This window comes from Lygodium microphyllum, chromosome 16 (assembly GCF_053477565.2).
Source record: "Lygodium microphyllum isolate KBCC chromosome 16, Lygodium_microphyllum_v1.1.10, whole genome shotgun sequence".
Classification (NCBI taxonomy): domain Eukaryota; kingdom Viridiplantae; phylum Streptophyta; class Polypodiopsida; order Schizaeales; family Lygodiaceae; genus Lygodium; species Lygodium microphyllum.
Genome location: NC_141150.1, coordinates 139,268,651 through 139,293,219, shown reverse-complemented (window position 1 = coordinate 139,293,219; position 24,569 = coordinate 139,268,651). Strand labels below are relative to the sequence as shown.

The 24,569-nt window shown below is 46.9% G+C and overlaps 1 pseudogene; it reads left to right on the top strand.

Moving 5' to 3' along the window:
• The first annotated feature begins 6,728 nt into the window (after positions 1–6,728).
• Positions 6,729–24,569, top strand: part of LOC148023497 (putative pre-mRNA-splicing factor ATP-dependent RNA helicase DEAH5 pseudogene) — a 41,468-nt pseudogene continuing 23,627 nt past the window's right edge.

Below are 24,569 nucleotides of genomic sequence, written 5' to 3'. Positions count from 1 at the left end.
CTCTACCACACAAGGAGGAGCACACAGGACCAACCATTGCCCAAGGGGGAGGCCATCTATAAGGGATGGGAGCAGATGGAGCGACCCTTGGTTCTTATGATATCACATATGATCCAGAGTAAGCCCTTCGTGCCACATGAGATCATCAGAGCAGAGATGGGGGCACCGCCCATAGTAGCAGAGGCTCTCTTCCAGATAGTGACCCTGCACTGACTCTGGGATGCACACATTCGGGTTCCCCATTCGGGTTCATTATTCGCATATCCTCATTCGGGTTCATTATTCGCCTAAGCTACATGGATACATACATATCTCATGGAGTACGATGCACCATTGGACAGATCCACACATCCTCACACTAGCTGCAGATCAAGACAGGCAAGTATAGTACAAACCCCCTCCCCCCAGAAGACAGGATTTGCCAGCTCTGCCAGCTTGAACCATAGACAGAGAAACACTACATATGCAGATGTCTCGTGTACTATGAGATCAGAGGGCGATTCCACTGCCTGTTCAGAGAGGGATTTGGGTCACTTTCCAAGGTGATGGACTTCTAGGATCAGCGGGCTTTTCCTACTGGAGCTACAACGCTACAGAGATCACCTCCTACAGACCTCGGAGCGGAGACAAGGAGCCGCCCACCAACGCACAATCACAGAGTTCTACCAAGCACCGACTATCCTCTCCACCATAGAGGCCCCACCAGCCCACCTAGCCTCCCCCGCCACCGGGGCCCACCCTTGATATAGCCATCACAAGACGTAGAATCCGTCGCCCACGTCCAGCTGGCCCCCGCCCTTGTAGGAGGCACATGTTGCGGATACAAAGGATACTACAATGCCACCAGGGGACCATACCCCACCGCTTTAGTCTCTCCATGTTAGATAGACTCGTGAGAAATATTCTGGGATGATCACGCTCCATGAGCGGTTCCACACTGTATCTGGCATGTATATCACTTTCGTACCTATTAGCTATGTGCTCCTTTTTGGTTTTTCTTCCACTTAGCCTATCATAGCATTAGATGATAGCTTTATTGAGACTTGGGAAATCCCCAAACTCCCTGGATGTAAAAATCTTTTTGGTCTCATAGGCTGATTTGGCCTTTCGAAGATGTTAATATAGCTTTCTTTCTTGTTTCTTTCTCTTTTTGTATTCGTATTTTTTCTTGCGTTGCGAACTCTCACATGGTAGCATTGCCTAACTGAGAGCACGTCTTATCAGAGGAGAACCCCAACCATCTAGCACTACTTGCATTTGCTGCAAACACAATCTTTTGGAGCTTAGATGGCCATATATGGAGTGTCCCCACCTTGAGCCTTTCCTAGGCGGCATTATCTAGAGGCAGCGTGGAGCTTGCATTTTGATCAGGTGGCATCTTTTTGGGCAAGGTGGCTGCATTGGTGTTTGCATTTTATCAAGGTGACAACAATTACTGGCCAGCCCTTTTCTTTTGGCTGGGGCTCTATAAAAGCAGCCCCGCTTGTACCTCAATCTCCACCCTCAACCTTCAAGCTTTCCTCCTCAAGCTTCAAACCTTGGGCACCTGTTGCTCAAGCCTCAAGCTCACCCCCACCACCTCTTTCTCTTCGTATTCCTCTTCCTTATTCTTGTTCTTCCTTTTCCTTTAAAGTTTCTCCTTCTCCTTCTCCTTCCATCCATACATATGTCTATTCTCCTTGCTCTACCCAAAGAAGACGAGGAGCTCTGATGGTTCTTGTAATATAATATGTAACATTTTTTATTAATTTTATCAATTTTCTTTTTTGACCTTTAAGGTGCTAAGATAGGTACATTACATCCACTCCCCCTTAGAGAAATCGAGATGTCCTCATCTCGAGAAAAACTAGTTTTAAGTTCTAAGACCTGTGGGTTAGGACCCACTATGCTTCTGCTACGTATTCTAATTAAATACAATTGTGCAGACCTAATTAATTCTAAGTTTATTACAAAATACTAGCTCAAGAGTTGTTACATCAATAGATAGTATCAAAACAAGATATAAGTTATAGTAGACCCTAGTACTGGAGCTATACCCCTTGTTGTACTTAAGTTGCTCTTTCCATGGACTGTGCAGGGTTGGGTCTTCCTCTTCCGGCTGTTCAAGATGAGCTCTTACTGAGGCTGCCTGGTCATTTTTACAGAGGCATGCTATTTTGGGGGTGGTGTCATATTGGCGGCCACTTTTGGGACAGTTGGTTTGTTTTTGGAGGCCGGTGGCTACTATATATATATATATATATATAGCCCACATAAGCCAAAAGTGGCTTGTTTTTTGAGGCCACTTTTGGTCAATTTTTGCTAATGTGGGCTATATATAGTAGCCCCTCTCCTTATTCCCACAAACTTCTTGTAGATTTTAGTACCCCAGTCTTTGTCTCCTCTCCGACATTGATGCTGCCATTCATCTCAGCCCGATTTGGTACCCTCACTGACGCTTTGGGTTGTGTGCAGGAACTAGTCCACATCATTGTATTCATCTCCAGTGCAACATTTGTTTCTTTATTTTCTGCTCTCTCTCTCTCTCTCTTTTTATCTCTGTATTCGTGTTCTTTCTTCCATTGCGCACTCTCACAAAACTAACTCGGCCATAACACAAGAAAATTAGCTCAGCTATGTACATAATGGAAGAGTCTTCAACAAAACTTGGGTCTTTATGTTTAGTCTTTGCATTCCGTTTCACTGAGATGATGATAAAGCCTCCCCTATAACTCTTCAAGCAAACGGCTTCATCGTTGGTCATTCATGAGCCCAACCAATAAACTTACAGCAAAATACAAAATACAAGTGTTCAATGCCATATCAAGGACCCAATCAGCTGCATGTGAGAGGTAGCATCCGCTAAAGGTGAATTAACATGGGTTGTGGCCTTCTAGTTTAGATCTAGAGGAGTTCATATGGACTTGCATCCTTCCATCTCAAACGTAGTCAAGAGCGCTTGCACATAGCACTGCTAGGAGATGAAGATCCCCATTAGAGTATGATAGATCTCATGATCTAAGAAAAAGTGAAGTCCCATGTCCTCATCTTAAACTTCTCATGAAGTGCTGCCTTCGTTTGCTTGACCATTTGGGCATGGTCACATATTAAGATCAAATCATTCACATAGAAGATCCCCATTAGAGTATGATAGATCTCATGATCTAAGAAAAAGTGAAGTCCCATGTCCTCATCTTAAACTTCTCATGAAGTGTTGCCTTCGTTTGCTTGACCATTTGGGCAAGGTCACCTATCAAGATCAAATCATTCACATAGAGGACAATAAACAAGGCTCGTGCCCCATTTGAAGTGTGGATATAAAGCTATGGATTGGTCGTGGAATGCCAATATCTCAATCTTAGTTGGAGAAACGAGTCTATCTTCTCGTTTCAAGCATGTGGAGCTTGTTTGAGCGCCAGATAGGGGTAGGGGTTTGGTGCTTAAACTTAGCTGGTGCGAATTCTAGCTAGCTCAATACTTCTTACAACCACCATCAAAGAAACATAAGGACACTGCAATTCAATGAACCGATCCTAAGACCACCACTCAATAAGACATCATAATCTATCAACCACAGAAATTCACTTGAGGCAAAAACTCATCAAACTAAACCTTTCATGTCGATATTAAATCCATAAAGTACCAAGAACATCATCATACCCATCAAGTATCAGAAGCCATAATGTATCTTTAAGGATTATCCAACGTTCAATATACCCACTAAGCTTCGAGGCACAGATTTAAGTTTTTCGCTTATGGCACATAAACACTTTGGTAATTTTTAATAAAGGTTGAAAAAGTTGAGATTTAAGTCTATAATAAATTGCTAATGAAGGTTAATTTTTATAATGTGCCTATTTTGGTTGAACACTCCCCTCTCAAGCCCAAAATCAGAACTCAGAGGGACTGCAATGTGATTACTCAGCCCATACTACCCCAAGGTGTCCCACTCCAAAGTAGCCATGATATTAAGTGTTTTTAACTACTTTTATCCTCTCTTATGGGCAATTTTGGAAATAATGAGCTAATTTATTTTTGTAGCAGGCGAAGAGGATGCTTGGCTACTTGGAATTATGGGCTATTGGCTTACAAGCAATTATGATCATGTAATGTGGCTTGTCATAATGTAAGGACACCATACAACTTGTGTTTTTGTAAGATGCTTCTCATAGGAGTTGGAGCGCTGTTGGCATTTGGTTGCTGGCTCACTTTTAAGTGTTTTAGCTCAGCTAGTTGAGCGACAACTCCAGGCAACCTTGTGTTTTTACGAAAGTGACCACCCCCATTTTAGGTGCATTTTGTAGGGATAGATGCATTTTACGTTGTGTTCTCTAATCAATCTATGTTGGATTGGAACTATTGTGAAAATATGAGGAAGTGAGCTAAAGTACTTTGAAGATAGACTTAAGTTCCGTGGCAAAAGACCAACCAATGAGAGGCTTTGACAATAATAGTTGAACCATACTCAAATTGAAGTTATCTAGATACCTTCTCAAAACCTTACGGTTGTTGGCTTGATCCTGTCTTTCAACTTTGAAGAAACTATACAAGATCAGTTGGCCTTTTATTTTCTGTACTTGTACCCTCTCTTATGGGCAACTATTGAAATCTTGTGCTAATTTGTTTTTGGAAGAGGAGGAGAAGAGGATGCTTGGTTGCTTGAAATTGTGCGCTTTTATGAAGATTATGGGTTGCGGGTTTATAAGCAAGTATGTTTATGTGATGTGGCTTGTTATAATATAATGATACCATGCAACTTGTCTTTGGCAAGATACTTCTTATGGGAGTTCAAGTGCTGTTGACATTTGGCTACAAGCTCATTTTTAAGTTTTGTAGCTTAGCTTATTTCAAGTTCTAGCTATGTTTTTATTAAGTGTTTTTTTCTACTTGTACCCTCTCTCATGGGAACTAGTAAAATCTTTTTGTAATTTTTTTCTTGGAGTAAGAAAAGAGTATGCTACCGATACCCTAAGGAAGCTTTTACCTATTGCTACCGATACCCGAAGGAAGCTTTTACGTCTACAATGACATATGTCGGTTGAACTATGTCTAAATAAGACATTTGGATGTATTGTGTCTATTCTAAAAAACTTTTAATGTTCTTACAAGCAAGAGACTGAGCTTGTAGCTCTTGAGACTCTTATCATTTGATATAAATAATAGTCTAGTTTTTGGACCGAGTATTATGAAGATTTCGAAACCCCTTATTTTATTTGTGGTATTTTCTTTTTCTTTTTGTGGGTTTTTTAAAAAAACTATAGGGAAGAAGTCGATCATACTTAGAATCACCATAATTCTCAATATGTGATGATTTGCCTTGTCGTGGGAGACTATAGTTTTTTGAGGTTAGGCGAAGGGGGGGTTTTGTTGTGTATTTGACCCAGGATTTGCAAAACAGAATGTCTACAATCCCAAGCTTGGTTTAGACTCCCTTGTCATGACACCCATTTCCCAAAGAGGTGACTTGGTGGCTGTCATTTTATTCTCAAAGAGGTGATGACTTTGCTTCTAGGTAGCATGATCTGGTGGCTGCAGAATTAATCTAGGAGAGGAGTTACTCAAAACGATCATTGCAGTGTTGTTATCCTATTGTTGTCAGTAACTAGACAGGGGTAGTGCCAACGCTTTGGTGTTGATAGCAGCATTCTTTCCCTTCCATGGCAGGGGTAGAGACAAGGACAGGGACAGGGACAGGGACAAGGACGGGGATAGGAATACCAAATGGAATGATTAGAAACATGACCACCATGACAGTTATGATAGGGCTGCTAAAGATCATTATAGGAACCATGACAAAAATTATGAGTTGGAGAGAGAGGAGATCGAGGCTTTAAGGGTGCCCCTAAAGAGGTAGAGCTTTTTGCTTTGTATCATGGCAGGGTTTCTAGAGTCATGGATAATGGCTGCTTCGTACAACTCTCCAACTTTCATGCACACAAAAAGGGTATTGTCCATGTTTCTCAAATTGCTTCGAGAATGATAGCTGATGCAAGACATGTGGTCAAACGGGATCAAGAAGTTTGGGTAAAGGTTGTTTCTATGACTAGGAAGGAACTTAGTGGGTGTGACCCCCTAGCGAGACCCGATGGTGTCATGGAGGTGGCAAGAGGATGATGGTGGAGTATGGCAGGGCGGGGGGCTGACGCACGCGATAGGGCCGAGGGGAGATGCTGGGCGGGGCCGAGGGCCGAGGGCAAGGGCCCAGGGCTGAAGGCAGGGGCCGAGGAAGATGGCAAGGCCGAGGGCCGAAGGCAAGGGCCGAGGGCTGAGAACACGGGGGCCGAAGGGCAGGGGCCGAGGGCTGAGGCTGACAAGACCAAGGGCCGAAAGGGAGGGCCGAGGGCCGAGAGGTCGCGGGACTCGGACGGGCCGAGAGGTGACGGGTCAATGTGTGTGGAGCAGGGTCAACGGTGATGGGTCGGAGGGGAAACGAATCGGCACGCGTCCCATGGCCGACCTGATCTGCTGACCTATCCGACCTGATCTGCCACATGGCAGCTGACGTGGCACTAATGACGTGGCTGCTGACATGGCACCTACATAGTCGCTTGCTGACGTGGCAACACATCTACTTCGCACACTTTAACACTCTCGAATGGCTGCCTGGCTGGAAAATACATATGTACACAGCCTGAATGAGGAAAATGCATGTCCAGGGGATGATCTCTAACAATAACCCAAGTGTCTAGTGATCAAGTATTTCATCTAGATCCAAGAACCGTGTCATTTGGACACATACTTCTCAAGTTATGGCCAAAGGAGTGGTTATGGGACACTTGGACAGCAAGCTTGACAAGGAATTATTTGATGATCTTGTGCAAATGCAGAAAGGGATTGAACAATGCTCTCTTAAGGTTGACAAGTTTGTTGCTGAGGCTACTTCGCTTTTTGAGAAGTTTTCTCTTACAACTTCCCATGATCCCAATTCAACATGGCAAGCGGATCAGCAAGTTCCAATGCAAACTCCTACTTATGGGCATCACAATTGGGACTCATCTTTTTATGGTTATCAACATGAAGACTATCATGGGCAGCTTGTGCAAGTGGACATGGACAGTCATCTTTTACAGTGCTGAGCTACCGGAGTACTTCATCAAGAGCTTGCTTACCACCATCCATGCTGTCCTCCTCCCAAAGAAAGCCAGCAAGGATGAGCTCTCAAGTATAATAATAACAGAGGAAGATGATAATGGTTCTTCTCGACGCTCATTAAAATGGATGAGCTCTCCAAAGAGATGGGAGGCCTTTTCAAGTAACAGAGTAGATGGGATGCAACTTTTACTAGCTTTTATATTTGGTGACATCTTAGCTATCTAAACTTTAGTGCAAGTTGATAAGAAACATAGAAAGTTAGGAACAAAAGACATATATAATCAAAATAACAATAATACATTGCGAAAAATTCGAACTTCTATTATATTGTGATTTTAAAAAATATTTGGAATATCTAACTAGCTTTAATTTTAAAAAACCCATAGAAGTTTAAATTATCAAAGGTGGCCCCATAATCTCACATAAACATCCACTGAAAATAAGCAAAATAAAGAGAATATGTAATATGTATGTGCAATGTAATATATTATGTAATATGTATGTGCAATGTGCATATGCCATGCAATCTTGTAGATTATATTGAATATTCTACCTATATACACCCATATGAACCTTTTTTTTAAAGGTATAGGTATATCATACATGCATACATATGTGTACATCAGGGAGGGGGAGAGCGAGACCTTGTCCATTGTCGAGACTTGGCGTGCCGGGCAGATGAAGTACCACAGGCTCGAAAAGGTCACCATGGTGAGACCTTTTTTGACGTGGCAGGCAAACTACAGTTCAACTAGGAGAGGCCCGATAACGGTGGGGAAATTCTGTGTTTCACCATTTCACAGTTCAACAGAGACACGTGGCACAAGCAAAGGATGCCTATTACAGAACAGACATGGAAAAAGAGATACAATGGAGATGAGACGAGCTTACCTCATGTGCGCCAGATTGGAAAATGGTGCACCCTTTCTAACTGTGCAGTTGAACTGGCTTCGCCTGCCTGGTACGTCATGTGCATGTGCAGAGGGTATGACGATGTTCACCACGAACAGCTCGTTTTTGGACTGTTACTCTTTTGGGCGCTTCTCTGTGGTCAAACCTCTTTCCCATTTTGGTCAAAGATATCTGAAATGATGTCACTGGGCCCGCGGCACCTCTCCATGTCACGGTGCAAGAAGTGTAATATCTCATTATGTTTTGAACCAGCTCTTGTTGTTGCTAGTCAATTCTTAGGATAGCTCAAGAGTCCCTTGCAATTGATCTCTTAGGCACTTTAGTCCACTCACCAAGCTAAAGATGGGTCATTTAGTATCTTTGAGTTTGCGAGGTTGCACATAGGTGCAAGATCTAGAGAGAGAGAGAGAGAGAGAGAGAGAGAGAGAGAGAGAGAGAGAGAGAGAGAGAGAGAGAGAGAGAGAGAGAGAGAGAGAGAGAGAGAGAGAGAGAGAGAGCGAACTATGGGAAATAAGATTGTTAACTCATTGGCTCTTTTATATATCTGTGTGGCATGCTAGGTTGTTTTGCTATTGGGTATTTGAGAAGAAGCCCTAGATTCAACTTCATTTGGTTAGGCACCTCTTTCATGATATGCCCTTCCTTCCTTTTTTCTTAAAACTGCTGCAAATATCATAATAATTTGGGTACTACCCACGCAATGGTAAACCCCCCCGCCCACCCTCCCCGCTATAATGAGTCTATCATTGTATGTAGATAACCCCTTCAGAGCTTCAAGCCCGGGGTTATTTGTGTGTTTTGTCTTGGATTTTTAGCCCTATGATGTAAGCTCATGGATGTATTTTACCTTGAGGTCTATGCCCTTGGGGTGTTTTAATAGAAAATGATAATCTTCTGTGGTAAAAAAAACGGTCGCGTGCTTCTTCACAAAAAATACACATCTTGCATGCAAAGCAATGATGGCATCAACATTCCCTACAATATTCACAAAAGAGGGATAAAATATTTCCATCTACATTGTGCCAGACGTATGTGTGTGTGGGTATGCTACTCCCATTACAAATCCATAGACCGATACACACTACCATGCCAATGAAACACACTCCCACACATTTGTTCAAACTCCCATAGTAAATATCCCCATACTCTTTGCACGTGTACCTCACTTTTACATTACATTCCACTCTAAAACATACATGGACCACAGGGATACCCTTGCTAAGTAGTCTTACCTCAAAACCATCTTCCATCATATATCCAAATTTTGAGCATAACTTTTTAGATATCTTGCATAATTTAAGCAACCTTTATTCGTAGCTCAAACACTTCAGCAAATTTGAGCTAGGCTCAAGTCAAGAATCCAAGCTTACATGGTTGTAAAACCAAAAAAATGGAGAGATTGCGATTTTGTGGCCATATTAAAAGTTACAATGGATAGATGGATGCACCTACTTTCCTTTAGTTGAAGGATTTCTTCAATTTCATCAACCTTGGGAGCATCTTCCATAGTAGGTCCAGCAAACTTTCCCACAAAAGGGCATTGCAAACTAGCACGAAACACATTACGTATCCTTCGATGGGTTCTTGGAAAGGAGTGGGGGAGGGGGTGTGCCATGTCGTGGGGTGGTGTGGAGTTTTTTAGGGTTGGGTGGAGCGGGCTTTTTGGGAAGGGAGAGAGGGTGTGTGCCATGTAATGGGGGAGTGGGTTTTTTGGGGTTGGGTGGAGCGAGGTCTTTGGGAAGAGAGGGAGAGGTGTGCCATGTCGTGGGAGAGCGAGGTTTTTTGGGGTCGAGCGAAGCGGTGTTTTTTGAGAGGGGGAAGGGAGATGACATGCCATGTTGTGGTGGGAGAGCGGGGTTTTTTGGGGTTGGATGGAATGGGGTTTTTTGAGGAGGGGGGTTGTGCCATATCATGGGGCGTTGAGGGGTTTTTTGGGATTAGGTGGAGCGGGATTTGGGAAGGGAGAGAGGGTGTATGTCCTCTCTTCACAAAAAGGTTAAACTCGTTTGTTAACCTTATTTTTCCTATCCCTTTCCTATTGCTTTTCCTCAATCACATTTGGATCATATGTGCTGCATCTACCCCACCAATTGGTGAACTACCTCCATTGACCTCAACGAAGAATTGTACATCCTTGGTCTTCTTATTTCCAACCATGATAAAGCTATGCAAGTGTAGGTGAAGGAGAGTAATCATATCTTTTTTGAACTCGGTAAAAGAAGGCATGCTTGATATTCCTTACATAATATCAACCTTCTCATCTGGTTTCATAATGGCATATATCAACCCATTTATGTGTGCCTCTAATGATCCAGACAGCTTCGTCCCTTTCCCACCAAAGACAAGCCTTATCCATAGATCTAACAACCTAATAAGTTTACCTTTTGAAAGCTGGAGTCTTTCTTGAGTCACTAAAGTGGCCCTCAGTGTCTTCTCTTGAGTCTGAATTTCTGAAAGCGAGGTACCTCTCTCTTTCTCTCTCTCTCTCTCTCTCTCTCTCTCTGTGAATCTGAAAACGAGGTACTTTTGTAGGCTGTATTTGACGAGATTGATAGGATTTTTGCCTACGACAGTCTGAAAACAAGGTAGCTGTAACCTCTCTCTCTCTCGTCCCTCTCTCTGTGTTTTAATTTTGAACGAAGCCTCTTAAAGTTTCTCTGTAATTTTGAGTTTGTTTTTGTTGTGGTTTAATTGCATTGAGTATGCATTTCGTCTTGAAGGCCCAATCTGCATTTATGCTATGCCCCAATCTGTGTTTCTGTCATTCTTGAAGCCCCAGTTGTCTCAGACTTGAAGCGATAACCTTGGGATTGGGAGCTGTAGCCAAATGAACACCTATCTTCAGGAAGCCGCTTGCCATTCTAGCACACCCCCTCAACCCCTCCTTCCTAAGAACCCCGCTCCATCCAACCCCAAAAGACCCCGATCCCCCACCACAACATGGCACGTCATTGCCCCCCCCTGGTGGCCCCTTCAAAAAATCCCACTTCGCCCAACCCCAAAAAACCCCTCCCCCATGATATGGCACACACACTCTCTCTCTTCTAAAAACTATGGCACAACACCAAAAAACCCACTCTCCCACGACATGGCACACCTCCTCCCCTTCCCAAAAACCCCGCTCCACCGAACCCCAAAAAACCCCACGTTACAACACGGCATGTCACACCACTCTCCTCCTTTCCAAAAACCCCGCTCCACTGAACCACAAAAAACCCCACTCCCCCACCACAACATAGTACATCGTCCCCGCCTCACGCCTTCAAAAAACACCTCGCTTCGCCCGACCCCAAAAACCCTGCTCTCACATGACATGGCACACCTCCCCCCTATTCCCAAAGACCTCGCTCCACCCAACCCCAAAAAACCCACTCCACCACCACATGGTACACAGCCTCTCTCCCTTCCCAAAAACCCTGCTCCACCAAATCCCAAAAAATCCCACACCGCCCCACGATATGGCACACCCCCTCCCCCCCTTCCCAAGAACCCCGCTTTATCCAACCCCAAAAAACCCTACTCCCCCACCACAATATGACACATTGTTTCCCCCGCCCCTTCAAAAAACCACACTTCGCCCAACCCCAAAAAACCCCCCTTTTCCACGATATGGCACACATACCCTCTCTTTCAAAAACAACGGCATAACCCCTACACCCAACCTCCGCCCCCCCTCGACATGGCATACACACACATGCATCCATATCTCCTCCCAACTCTCTTTTCTCAAAAACCCCGCTCCACCCATCCCTAAAAAAACCCACTCTCCCATGACATAGTATACCTCCCCTTTCTTCCTAAGAACCCCACTCCACCCAACCCCAAAAAACCTCACACCGTGTCATGACATGGCACACAACCCTCCCCTCCTTCCCCAAAACCTCAATCTACCTAGCCCCAAAAAACCCCACACCACCCCATGACGTAGCACAGCCCCTCCCCCCCGCTCCCCCAATACAACATGGCATGTCGCCCCCCACCCCCCTTAAAAAACCCCGCTTTTCCCATCCCCAAAAAACCCCACTCCGGCATGATATGGCACACACACTCTCTCTCCCAAAAATCACGACACAACCCCTACACCCAACCTCCACAGTGCCACGACATGGCACACACACACACACACACATCCCTCTCTTCTCCCAACACTCTTTTCTAAAAAACCCCGCTCCACCAAACCCCAAAAAAAGGCACTCTTCTACAACATGGCACACCTCCCCCCTCTTCCAATCCCCCCACCACAACATGGCATATCGTCGTCCCCTCCCCCCTTCAAAAAACCCCGCTTCGCCCAACACCAAAAAACCCCACTCCCCCACGATATGGCATATGCGCCCTCTCTTCAAAAAACCGCAAAACCCTACACCTAACCTCCACTCCGCCATGACATGGCACACACACACACATATCCCTCTCTCCTCCCAACTCTCTTTTCTCAAAAAGCCCGCTCCACCCAACTCGAAAAAAACCCACTTTCCCACGACATGGCACACCTCCCCCCTCTTCCCAAGAACCCTGCTCCACCCAACCCCAAAAAACCCCATACTGCACCACGACATGACACACCACCCCCCTCCTTCCCGACAACCCCGCTGCACCTAGCCCCAAAATACCCCCACTCCCCCACCACAACATGGCACGTCGTTCCCCCTTCAAAAAACCCTACTTCGCCCAACCCCAAAAAACCCCACTCCCCCACGATATGGCACACACACCCTCTCCCAAAAACCGCCGCACAACCCCTACACCTAATCTCCACTCTACCACGGCATCATGCACACACACACATACCCCTCTGTCCCCCTAACTCTCTTTTTTCAAAAACCTCGCTCCACCCAACCCTTTGAAAACTCCGCTCCACCCAACCCCAAAAAACCGATTCCCCCATGACATGGCACACACCCTCTCTCTCTTTTCAAAAACCTCAGTCCACAAAACCCCAAAAAGCCCCACACCACCCCACGACATGGCACACCCCATCCCCTCCCTTCCCAAGAACCCTACTCCATCCAACCCCAAAAGACCAATCTCCCCTACCACAACAAGGCACATGGTCCCCCCCTTTCAAAAAACCCCGCTTCGCCCAAACCCAAAAAACCCGACTCCCAAAGATATGGCACGCACACCCTCTCTCCCAATAACTGCAGCATAACCCTTACACTCGACCTCCACTCTGCCACGACGTTGCACACAGGACGCAAATCCCTCTCTCCTCCCAACTCTCTTTTCTCCAAAATCTCGCTCCACCCAACGCCAAAAAACCCACTCTCCCAAGACATGGCACACCTCCCCCCCTCTTCCCAAGAACCCTGCTCCACCCAAACCCAAAAAACCCCACATGGCACCACGATACGGCACACCACCCCCCTTCCTTCCCAAAAACCCCACTCAACCCAACCCCAAAAAACTCCACTCCCGCACCACAACATGGCACATCGTCCCTCCCCTTCAAAAAACCCCACAACGAACTACGACATGGCACACCCCCCTCCTTCCCAAAAACCTCGCTCCATCCAACACCAAAAAACCCCACTCTCCCACCACAACAGGGCACGTCGTCCCCCCTCTCAAAAAACTCCGCTTCGCCCGATCCCAAGAAACCTCACTCTCCCACGATATGGCACACATCCCACCCTCTTCCCAAATACCCTGCTCCACCCAAGCCCAAAAAACCCACTCCCCCATGACATGGCACACACCATCTCTCCCTTCTCAAAAACCTCACTCCTCCCAACCCAAAAAAATCCCACACCGCCCCATGACATGGCACACCCCCTCTCACCCTCCTTCCCAAGAACCCTGCTTCATCCAACCCCAAAAGACTACACACAACCTCCACTCTGCTACGACATGGCACACGAACACATACATCCCTCTCCCCTGCCAACTCTCTTTTCTCAAAAACCCAGCTCCACCCAACCCCAAAAAACCCCACTCTCCCACGACATGGCACACCTCTCCCCCTCTTCCCAAAAACCCCGCTGTCATGGCGCTTCGCGGCCATGCATGGAAATCCTCGACGAACCACTACAAATTTTAAGTTCTTTTGTGTGTGTGATTGATATGTTTGCTGTGTGCTTCATCTTAATTTTTTGTAATCTCGAGTAGTACTCGAGCTGCGTGTATTTAGTGTGAGGATTTCGTGTGAATGCGTGTCTTTGCGTGTGTATAAAACCCAAGATGAAGAAGCCCGGACATTGCGCGTCCATGTATGCATTAATATTCAATTCCGTGTACTAGAGCAAACTATCCTAGTCATGATTGGAGCCGTGATGCGAGCCGAGCCAAAGAATGCAAGATAAATCCAAAATCCCGAAGATAGATGGACTAAGTGCACGAGAACATGAGCTAACCGAAGCTAGTTCATAAGGAGAGTGTGAATCTGGTTAAGTGTACAAAGAGAAGAAGCTTCTACAAGCTTCTTAAAGAAGCTTAAATAAAAGAAAAGCAATGAATGCCACCGTTCTGGACGGCCATGATCGACGTCACCTCGCAGTGTGTTTTTTTTTCTGCGCGATTGTCACACAGACATACTCGTTTACTGCGCATTGCAGGTCAGCAGAACGACGTTGAAGCTACGTCAAAAAGCCTTATGCATTATAAGCTTATAAACAAAGCTTTTCGACTTTTTAGCTATATTAACATGTTGTGGTGGAGTGGAGGTTGGGTGTAGGGGTTGTGCCATGGTTTTTGGGAGAGAGGGTGCGTGTGCTATATCTTGGGGCAGTGGGTTTTTTTGGGATTGGGCAAAGCAGGGTTTTTTGAACGGGGGAGGGGGGTTGACATACCATGTTGTGGTGGGGGATTGGGGTTTATTGTGGTTAGGTGGAGCGGGGTTTTGGGGAAGGAGGGGGGATGGTGTGCCATGTTATGGCGTGATATGTAGGGTTTTTTGGGGTTGGGTAAAGTGGGGTTTTGGAGAAGAGGCGGGAGGTGTGCCATGTCGTGGGAGAGTGGGTTTTTTTGGGATTGGGTGGAGTGAGTTTTTTGAGAAAAGAGAGTTGGGAGGAGAGAGAGATGTGTGTATGTGTGCCATATCATAGCGGAGTGGAGGTTGGGTGTAGGGGTTGTGCCGTGGTTTTTGGGAGAGACGGTATGTGTTAGATCAACCCAAGTGTTGAGGAGCCAAATCAACGATCCAATTAGTTGCTGCAGTAGCGGGTAGCATCTGCTAAAGGAGAATCTATGTGAGAAGTGGCCTTCCAGTTCGGATCCATAGGAGTAGAAATGGACCTGCAACCCTCCATCTCAAAAGTCACCAAGAGCTCTTATACATACTGCTAGGAGCTGGGAAAGGAAAATCCCCCTCTGAGTTTGATAAATCTGGTGGTCCAAAAAGAAATGGAGAAGTCCTAAATCCGTCATCTCGAACTTTTGATGTAAGGATGCCTTTGTCTCTTCAACCTTCTGTGCATGGTCACCTGTAACAATCAAATCATTAACATAAAGAACAAGCAACACACGACCACCCTTGGAGGTGTACACATAAAGTTGCAGATCGGCCTTGGAGCGTCGATGTCCTAACTTTTCCTGAAGGAATGAGTCATCACTATGGTACTTGGTCTTGAAGACCCATTTGACACTAATCACCTTCTTATATCCCTTGAGAGGATGATATCTTTAGAGGATATGGCCATGATTCTCTTGACTCAACTACCCTCTCCTAGGTACGATGTCTCCTATAATAGCTTTCTGACATTGCAGACCCAAGAGACACTTCTTTATGGGAGGAGATTTCACTACTTGTCTTAGAGCATAATGAGTGAACTAGAGAGGTGGGAGCCAATGGACACACCCTCTCTCCCTTCTCAAACCCCGCTCCACCCAATCCCAAAAAACCCCACAACACCCCACGATATGGCATACCCCCCTCCTCAAAAACACCGTTGCATCCACCCACGATATGACACACATACCCTCTCTCCCAAAAAATGCGGCACAACCCCTACACCCAACCTCCAATCCACCATGATATGGCACACACACACACACACACACACACACACATCCCTCTCTCCTCCCAACTCTCTTTTCTCAAAAAACCCGCTTCACCCAATCCCAAAAAACCCCACTCTCCCAAGACATGGCACACCTCCCGCCTCTTCCCAAAACCCCGCTTTACCCAACCCCAAAAAACCCTACATATCACACCATGACATGGCACACCATCCGCCCTCCTTCTAAAAATCCCCGCTGCACCTAACCACAAGAAATCACACTCTCCCACCACAACATGGCTCGTCATCCCCCCTCCCCCCTTCCAAAAACCCCGCTTGGCCCAATCCCAAAAAAACGCACTTCCCCAAGATATAGCACACGCACCCTCTCTCCCAAAAACCATGGCACAACCCCTACACCCAACCTCCACTCCACCACAACATGGCATATACACACATCCCTCTCTCCTCCCAACTCTCTTTTCTCAAAAACCCCGCTCCACCCAACCCCAAAAAAACCCACTCTCTCACGACATGGCACAACTTCCCTAAGAACCCCGCTCCACCCTATTAGAAATAGGCTGTTCAAGTCCCCCCCCATGCCTCCCCGTCCTTCCTCAAAAAACCCTGCTTCGCCCAACCCCAAAAATCCCCACTCACCCACATGCCTTCTCTCCCAAAATCCGCGGCACAACCCCTACACCCAACCTCCACTCTGCCACGACATGGCCCACACACACACACACATCTCTCTCTCCTCCCAACTCTCTTTTCTCAAAAACCCCGCTCCACCCAATCTCAAAAAAAGCCACTCTCCCACGACATGGCACACCTCCTCCCTCTTTCCAAAAACCCCGCTTCACCCAATGCCAAAAGCCCTACATCGCGCCATGACATGGCACACCATCCCCCCTCCTTTCCAAAAACCCCGCTCCACCCAACCACAAGAAACCCCACTCCCCCACCACTACATGTCACGTCATCCCACCTCTCCCCTTCAAAGGACCCCACTTCACCCAACTCCTAAAAACCCCACTGCCCCAAGATGTAGCACATGCACCCTCTCTCCCAAAAACCACGGCACAACCCTACACCTAACCTCCACTCCGCCACGACATGGCACATACACACATCCCTCTCTCCTCCCAACTCTCCTCCACTCTGCCACGACATGGCGCACACACACACATCCCTCTCTCCTCCCAACTCTCTTTTCTCAAAAACCCCGCTCCACCCAATCCCAAAAAAACCCACTCTCCCACGACATGGCACACCTCCTCCCTCTTCCCAAAAACCCCGCTTCACCCAACGGCAAAAGCCCTACATCGCGCCATGACATGGCACACCATCCCCCCTCCTTTCCAAAAACCCCGCTCCATCCAACCACAAGAAACCCCACTCCCCCACCACTACATGTCACGTCATCCCACCTCTCCCCTTCAAAAAACCCCACTTCACCCAACTCCTAAAAACCCCACTGCCCCAAGATATAGCACACGCACCCTCTCTCCCAAAAACCATGGCACAACCCTACACCTAGCCTCCACTCCGCCATGACATGGCACATACACACATCCCTCTCTCCTCCCAACTCTCTTTTCTCAAAAACCTTGCTCCACCCGACCCCAAAGAAACCCACTCTCCCACGACATGACACAACTTCCCCAAGAACCCTGCTCCACCCTGTTAGAAATAGGCTTTTCAACTAGGCTCATGTGAGTGCCCCTCTGTTTGGTGGAAAAAGGGAGATGCATTTACATTCATGAGATAATGTTAGGTGAATCTACTTTATGTGTTGTGAGGTCATCAATGAGGTTAGCAAGAGATTGAGGGTGTGTGCCATGTCATAGAGAAGTGGGTTTCTTGCGGTTGGGTGGAGTGGGATCTTTAGGAAGACAGGGGGAGGTGTGCCATGTCATGGGAGAGACGGGGTATTTTTTGGGGTGGGTGAAGCGGGATTTTTTGAGAGGCGGTATGACATGCCATGTTGTGGTGAGAGAGTGGGGTTTTTTAGGGATGACGTACCATGTTGCAGTATCGGGCTTTTTAGGGTTGGTTGAAGCGGGTTTTTGGGAAGGGGGAGAGGGTATGTGCCATGTCATGGGGGAGTTGGTTTTTTGGGATTGGTTGGAGCCAGGTCTTTGGAAAGACGAGGGGAGGTGTGCCATGTTGTGGGAGAGCAAGGTTTTTTGGGGTTAGGCCAAGCGGGGTTTTTTGAGAGGGGGGACGACATGCTATGTTGTGGTGGGAGTGTGGGTTTTTTGGGATTGGATGGAGTGAGGTTTTTGGAAAGGAGAAGGGGAGGGTGTGCAATGTCGTGGGGTTTTGTGGGGTTTTTTGGGATTGAGTGGAGCGGGGTTTTTGGAAAGAGAGAGAGTGTGTGTGCCATGTCATGGTGGACTAGGGTTTTCTAGGGTTAGGTGGAGCGAGATTTTTGAGAAACGAGAGTTAGAGGGAGAGAGGGATATGTGTGTGTGTGTATATATGATGTCATGGCGGAGTGGAGGTTGGGCCCTGGTCTTTGAGAAAGGGTGTGTGTGCCATATTGTGGGGGAGTGGGGTTTTTTGGGTATGGCGGATGATAACAAAGTGTGCTCATGGTGTGTGGATGAAAGAAATGTGTATGTCTGGAGAGAAAAGAAAGAAAGATGGACACAAGCTAAATGAAAAGTAGAAGAATAATAATCATATTGATCTAATGTGTCCTGTTATAAAGAGAATGAGCATCTTATATAGGCTGATACAAGAATCTTTTGCTAACCTCATTGATGACCTCACAACACATAAAGTAGGTTCACTTAACATTCTCTCATGGGTGTAAATACATCTCCCTTTCTCCACCAAACACAGGGGCATTCACATGAGCCTAGTTGAAAAGCCTATTTCTAACAGGATGGAGCACGGTTCTTAGGGAAGTTGTGCAATGTCATGGGAGAGTGGGTTTTTTTGGGGTTGGGTGGAGCACGGTTTTTGAGAAAAGAGAGTTGGGAGGAGAGAGGGATGTGTACATATGCCATGTTGTGGTGGAGTGGAGGTTGGGTGTAGGGGTTGTGCCATGGTTTTTGGGAGAGAGGGTGCGTGTGCTATATCTTGGGGCAGTGGGTTTTTTTGGGATTGGGCAAAGCACAGTTTTTTGAACGGGGGAGGGGGGTTGACATACCATGTTGTGGTGGGGGATTGGGGTTTATTGTGGTTAGGTGGAGCGGGGTTTTAGGGAAGGAGGGGGGATGATGTGCCATGTTATGATGTGATATGTAGGGCTTTTTTGGGTTGGGTGAAGTGGGGTTTTTGGGAAGAGGCGGGAGGTGTGCCATGTCGTGGGAGAGTGGGTTTTTTTGGGATTGGGTGGAGTGAGTTTTTTGAGAAAAGAGAGTTGGGAGGAGAGAGAGATGTGTGTATGTGTGCCATATCATAGCAGAGTGGAGGTTGGGTGTAGGGGTTGTGCCGTGGTTTTTGGGAGAGACGGTATGTGTTAGATCAACCCAAGTGTTGAGGGCCGGGTCTTTGAAAAGACGAGGGGAGGTGTGCCATGTTGTGGGAGAGCAAGGTTTTTTGGGGTTAGGCCAAGCGGGGTTTTTTGAGAGGGGGGATGACATGCTATGTTGTGGTGGGAGTGTGGGTTTTTTGGGGTCGGATGGAGTGAGGTTTTTGTAAAGGAGAAGGGGAGGGTGTGCAATGTCGTGGGGTTTTTTGGGGTTTTTTGGGATTGAGTGGAGCGAGGTTTTTTGAAAGAGAGAGAGAGTGTGTGCCATGTAATGGTGGACTAGGGTTTTCTAGGGTTAGGTGGAGCGAGATTCTTGAGAAACGAGAGTTAGAGGGAGAGAGGGATATGTGTGTGTGTGTGTATATGATGTCATGGCGGAGTGGAGGTTGGGTGTAGGGGTTGTGCCCTAGTTTTTGAGAAAGGGTGTGTGTGCCATATTGTGGGGGATTGGGGTTTTTTGGGTATGGCAGATGATAACAAAGTGTGCTCATGGTGTGTGGATGAAGGAAATGTGTATGTGTGGAGAGAAAAGAAAGAAAGATGGACACAAGCTAAATGAAAAGTAGAAGAATGATAATCATATTGATCCAATGTGTGTTGTTATAAAGAGAATGAGCCTCTTATATAGACTAATACAAGAATCTTTTGCTAACCTCATTGAAGACCTCACAACACATAAAGTAGGTTCACCTAACATTCTCTCATGGGTGTAAATACATCTCCCTTTCTCCACCAAACACAGGGGCATTCACATAAGCCTAGTTGAAAAGCCTATTTCTAACAGGATGGAGCGGGGTTCTTAGGGAAGTTGTGCCATGTCGTGGGAGAGTGGGTTTTTTTGGGGTTGGATGGAGCGCGGTTTTTGAGAAAAGAGAGTTGGGAGGAGAGAGGGATGTGTATATATGCCATGTTGTGGTGGAGTGGAGGTTGGGTGTAGGGGTTGTGCCATGGTTTTTGGGAGAGAGGGTGAGTGTGCTATATCTTGGGGCAGTGGGTTTTTTTGAGATTGGGCAAAGCAGGGTTTTTTGAATGGGGGAGGGGGGTTGATATACCATGTTGTGGTAGGGGATTGGGGTTTATTGTGGTTAGGTGGAGCGGGGTTTTGGGGAAGGAGGGGGGATGGTGTGCCATGTTATGGCGTGATATGTAGGGTTTTATGGGGTTGGGTGAAGTGGGGTTTTTGGGAAGAGGGGGGAGGTGTGCCATGTCGTGGGAGAGTGGGTTTTTTTGGGATTGGGTGGAGTGAGTTTTTTGAGAAAAGAGAGTTGGGAGGAGAGAGAGATGTGTGTATGTGTGTCATATCATAGCGGAGTGGAGGTTGGGTGTAGGGGTTGTGCCGTGGTTTTTGGGAGAGACCGTATGTGTTAGATCAACCCAAGTGTTGAGGAGCCAAATCAACGATCCAATTAGTTGCTGCAGTAGCGGGTAACATCTGCTAAAGGAGAATCAATGTGAGAAGTGGCCTTCCAGTTCGGATCCATAGGAGTAGAAATGGACCTCCAACCCTCCATCTCAAAAGTCACCAAGAGCTCTTATACATACTGCTAGGAGCTGAGAAAGGAAAATCCCCCTCTGAGTTTGATAAATCTCGGGGTCCAAAAAGAAATGGAGAAGTCCCAAATCCGTCATCTCGAACTTTTGATGTAAGACTGCCTTTGTCTCTTCAACCTTTTGTGCATGGTCACCTGTAACAATCAAATCATTAACATAAAGAACAAGCAACACATGACCACCCTTGGAGGTGTACACATAAAGTTGCAGATCGGCCTTGGAGCGCCGATATCCTAACTTTTCCTGAAGGAATGAGTCATCACTATGGTACTTGGTCTTGAAGACCCATTTGACACTAATCACCTTCTTATATCCCTTGAGAGGATGATATCTTTAGAGGATATGGCCGTGATTCTCTTGACTCAACTACCCTCTCCTAGGTACGATGTCTCCTATAATAGCTTTCTGACATTGCAGACCCAAGAGACACTTCTTTACGGGAGGAGATTTCACTGCTTGTCTTAGAGCATAACGAGTGAACTAGAGAGGTGGGAGCCAATGGACAGACCCTCTCTCCCTTCTCAAACCCCGCTCCACCCAATCCCAAAAAACCCCACAACACCCCACGATATGGCATACCCCCTCCTCAAAAACACCGTTGCATCCACCCACGATATGACACACATACCCTCTCTCCCAAAAAATGCGGCACAACCCCTACACCCAACCTCCAATCCACCATGATATGGCACACACACACACACACACATCCCTCTCTCCTCCCAACTCTCTTTTCTCAAAAAACCCGCTTCACCCAATCCCAAAAAACCCCACTCTCCCAGGACATGGCACACCTCCCGCCTCTTCCCAAAACCCCGCTTTACCCAACCCCAAAAAACCCTACATATCGCACCATGACATGGCACACCATCCGCCCTTCTTCTCAAAAACCCCGCTGCACCTAACCACAAGAAACCACACTCTCCCACCACAACATGGCTCGTCAGCCCCCCTCCCCCCTTCCAAAAACCCCGCTTGGCCCAATCCCAAACAAACGCACTTCCCCAAGATATAGCACACGCACCCTCTCTCCCAAAAACCATGGCACAACCCCTACACCCAACCTCCACTCCACCACAACATGGCATATACACACATCCCTCTCTCCTCCCAACTCTCTTTTCTCAAAAACCCCGCTCCACCCAACCCCAAAAAAACCCACTCTCTCACGACATGGCACAACTTCCCTAAGAACCCTGCTCCACCCTCTTAGAAATAGGCTGTTCAAGTCCCCCCCATGCCCCCCCATCCTTCCTCAAAAAACCCCGCTTCGCCCAACCCCAAAAATCCCCACTCCCCCACATGCCCTCTCTTCCAAAATCCGCGGCACAACCCCTACACCCAACCTCCACTCTGCCACGACATGGAGTGCACACATACACATATCTCTCTCTCCTCCCAACTCTCTTTTCTCAAAAACCCCGCTCCACCCAATCCCAAAAAAACCCACTCTCCCACGACATGGCACACCTCCTCCCTCTTCCCAAAAACCCCGCTTCACCCAAACGCCAAAAGCCCTACATCACGACATGACATGGCACACCATCCCCCCTCCTTTCCAAAAACCCCGCTCCACCCAACCACAAGAAACCCCACTCCCCGACCACTACATGTCACGTCATCCCACCTCTCCCCTTCAAAAAACCCCACTTCACCCAACTCCTAAAAACCCCACTGCCCCAAGATGTAGCGCACGCACCCTCTCTCCCAAAAACCATGGCACAACCCTACACCTAACCTCCACTCCGCCACGACATGGCACATACACACATCCCTCTCTCCTCCCAACTCTCTTTTCTCAAAAACCTTGCTTCACCCAACCCCAAAGAAACCCACTCTCCCACGACATGGCACAACTTCCCCAAGAACCCTGCTCCACCTGTTAGAAATAGGCTTTTCAACTAGGCTCATGTGAATGCCCCTCTGTTTGGTGGAAAAAGGGAGATGCATTTACACTCATGAGAGAATGTTAGGTGAATCTACTTTATGTGTTATTAGGTCATCAATGAGGTTAGCAAAAGATTGAGGGTGTGTGCCATGTCGTAGAGAAGTGGGTTTCTTGCGGTTGGGTGGAGCGGGATCTTTGGGAAGACGGGGGAAAGTGTGCCATGTCATGGGAGAGAGGGGTTTTTTTGGGGTGGGCGAAACGGGATTTTTTGAGAGGCGGTATGACATGCCATGTTGTGGTGAGAGAGTGGGGTTTTTTAGGGATGACATACCATGTTGCAGTATCGGGCTTTTTAGGGTTGGTTGAAGCGGGGTTTTTGGGAAGGGGGAGAGGGTATGTGCCATGTCATGGGGGAGTTGGTTTTTTGGGATTGGTTGGATCCGGGTGTTTGGAAAGACGAGGGGAGGTGTGCCATGTTGTGGGAGAGCAAGGTTTTTTGGGGTTAGGCCAAGCGGGGTTTTTTGAGAGGGGGACGACATGCTATGTTGTGGTGGGAGTGTGGGTTTTTTGGGGTCAGATGGAGTGAGGTTTTTGGAAAGGAGAAGGGGAGGGTGTGCAATGTCGTGGGGTTTTGTGGGGTTTTTTGGGATTGAGTGGAGCGGGGTTTTTGGAAAGAGAGAGAGTGCGTGTGCCATGTCATGGTGGACTAGGGTTTTCTAGGGTTAGGTGGAGCGAGATTTTTGAGAAACGAGAGTTAGAGGGAGAGAGGGATATGTGTGTATGTGCGTGTATATATGATGTCATGGCGGAGTGGAGGTTGGGTGTAGGGGTTGTGCCCTGGTTTTTGAGAAAGGGTGTGTGTGCCATATTGTGGGGGAGTGGGGTTTTTTGGGTATGGAAAAAGCGAAGTCCTTTGAAGAGGTGGGGGATGACGTGCCATATTGTGGTATGGGAGTGGGGTTTTTGGGAAGGAGGGGGGTGTGCCATATCATGGCACGGTGTCTCTTCTCTTGCATTAGCAAGAGGCCGGAGTTTGTGGTTGACTTTAGAGCGAAGATTTGATGCTATATTGAGCAATCTATCTTCGCAGGTTCCTTCCTAGTAGACATATAATTTTCCATGGATTTATCGATTGTTATTCACATCGATAACTAGACTGCCATTGTACTAGTTGCTAATGCCATCGTGTTATCTAGGGAAAAGTATGTGGATGTCCCTTTCATTTCTTTAAAGAGCAAATAGAGATGGATACCATTCGACTGATATTTGTACATTCGACAAATAATCAGGTTGCTTTCAGTCAATTGGCTAACACTCAAGTTCCACGTGGATCAACAATCGTCTTCTGACAGCGTTGATTTTCATGCAGGCAGCTCCTTTGGTCTTCACAACTCTCACTCTCATCTAGCTCCATCACAAGTCCTCTCCACTAGTCACTTAGTGACTATCTAAGTCACTAATCCATGTCATCTAATTCAAATACTTACCAAGCTTGAAAACTTACACAACTTATCTCTCTTTTGACTCCAAACAATGTACCTAGTCAAATACATGAAATACTTGCTATATAGTTGGACAAAGATAGATCCTGTAGGTCACTAAGAGGCCCCTCTTCATGTCATTTCACTTTGTAGATGCATAATCCTCTAACATCCACCCCTACCGAACCTACACATCCTTCGTTATGTGGTAGAGTCTCAATCATCTGTAGGTTTAGAGCTTTCAT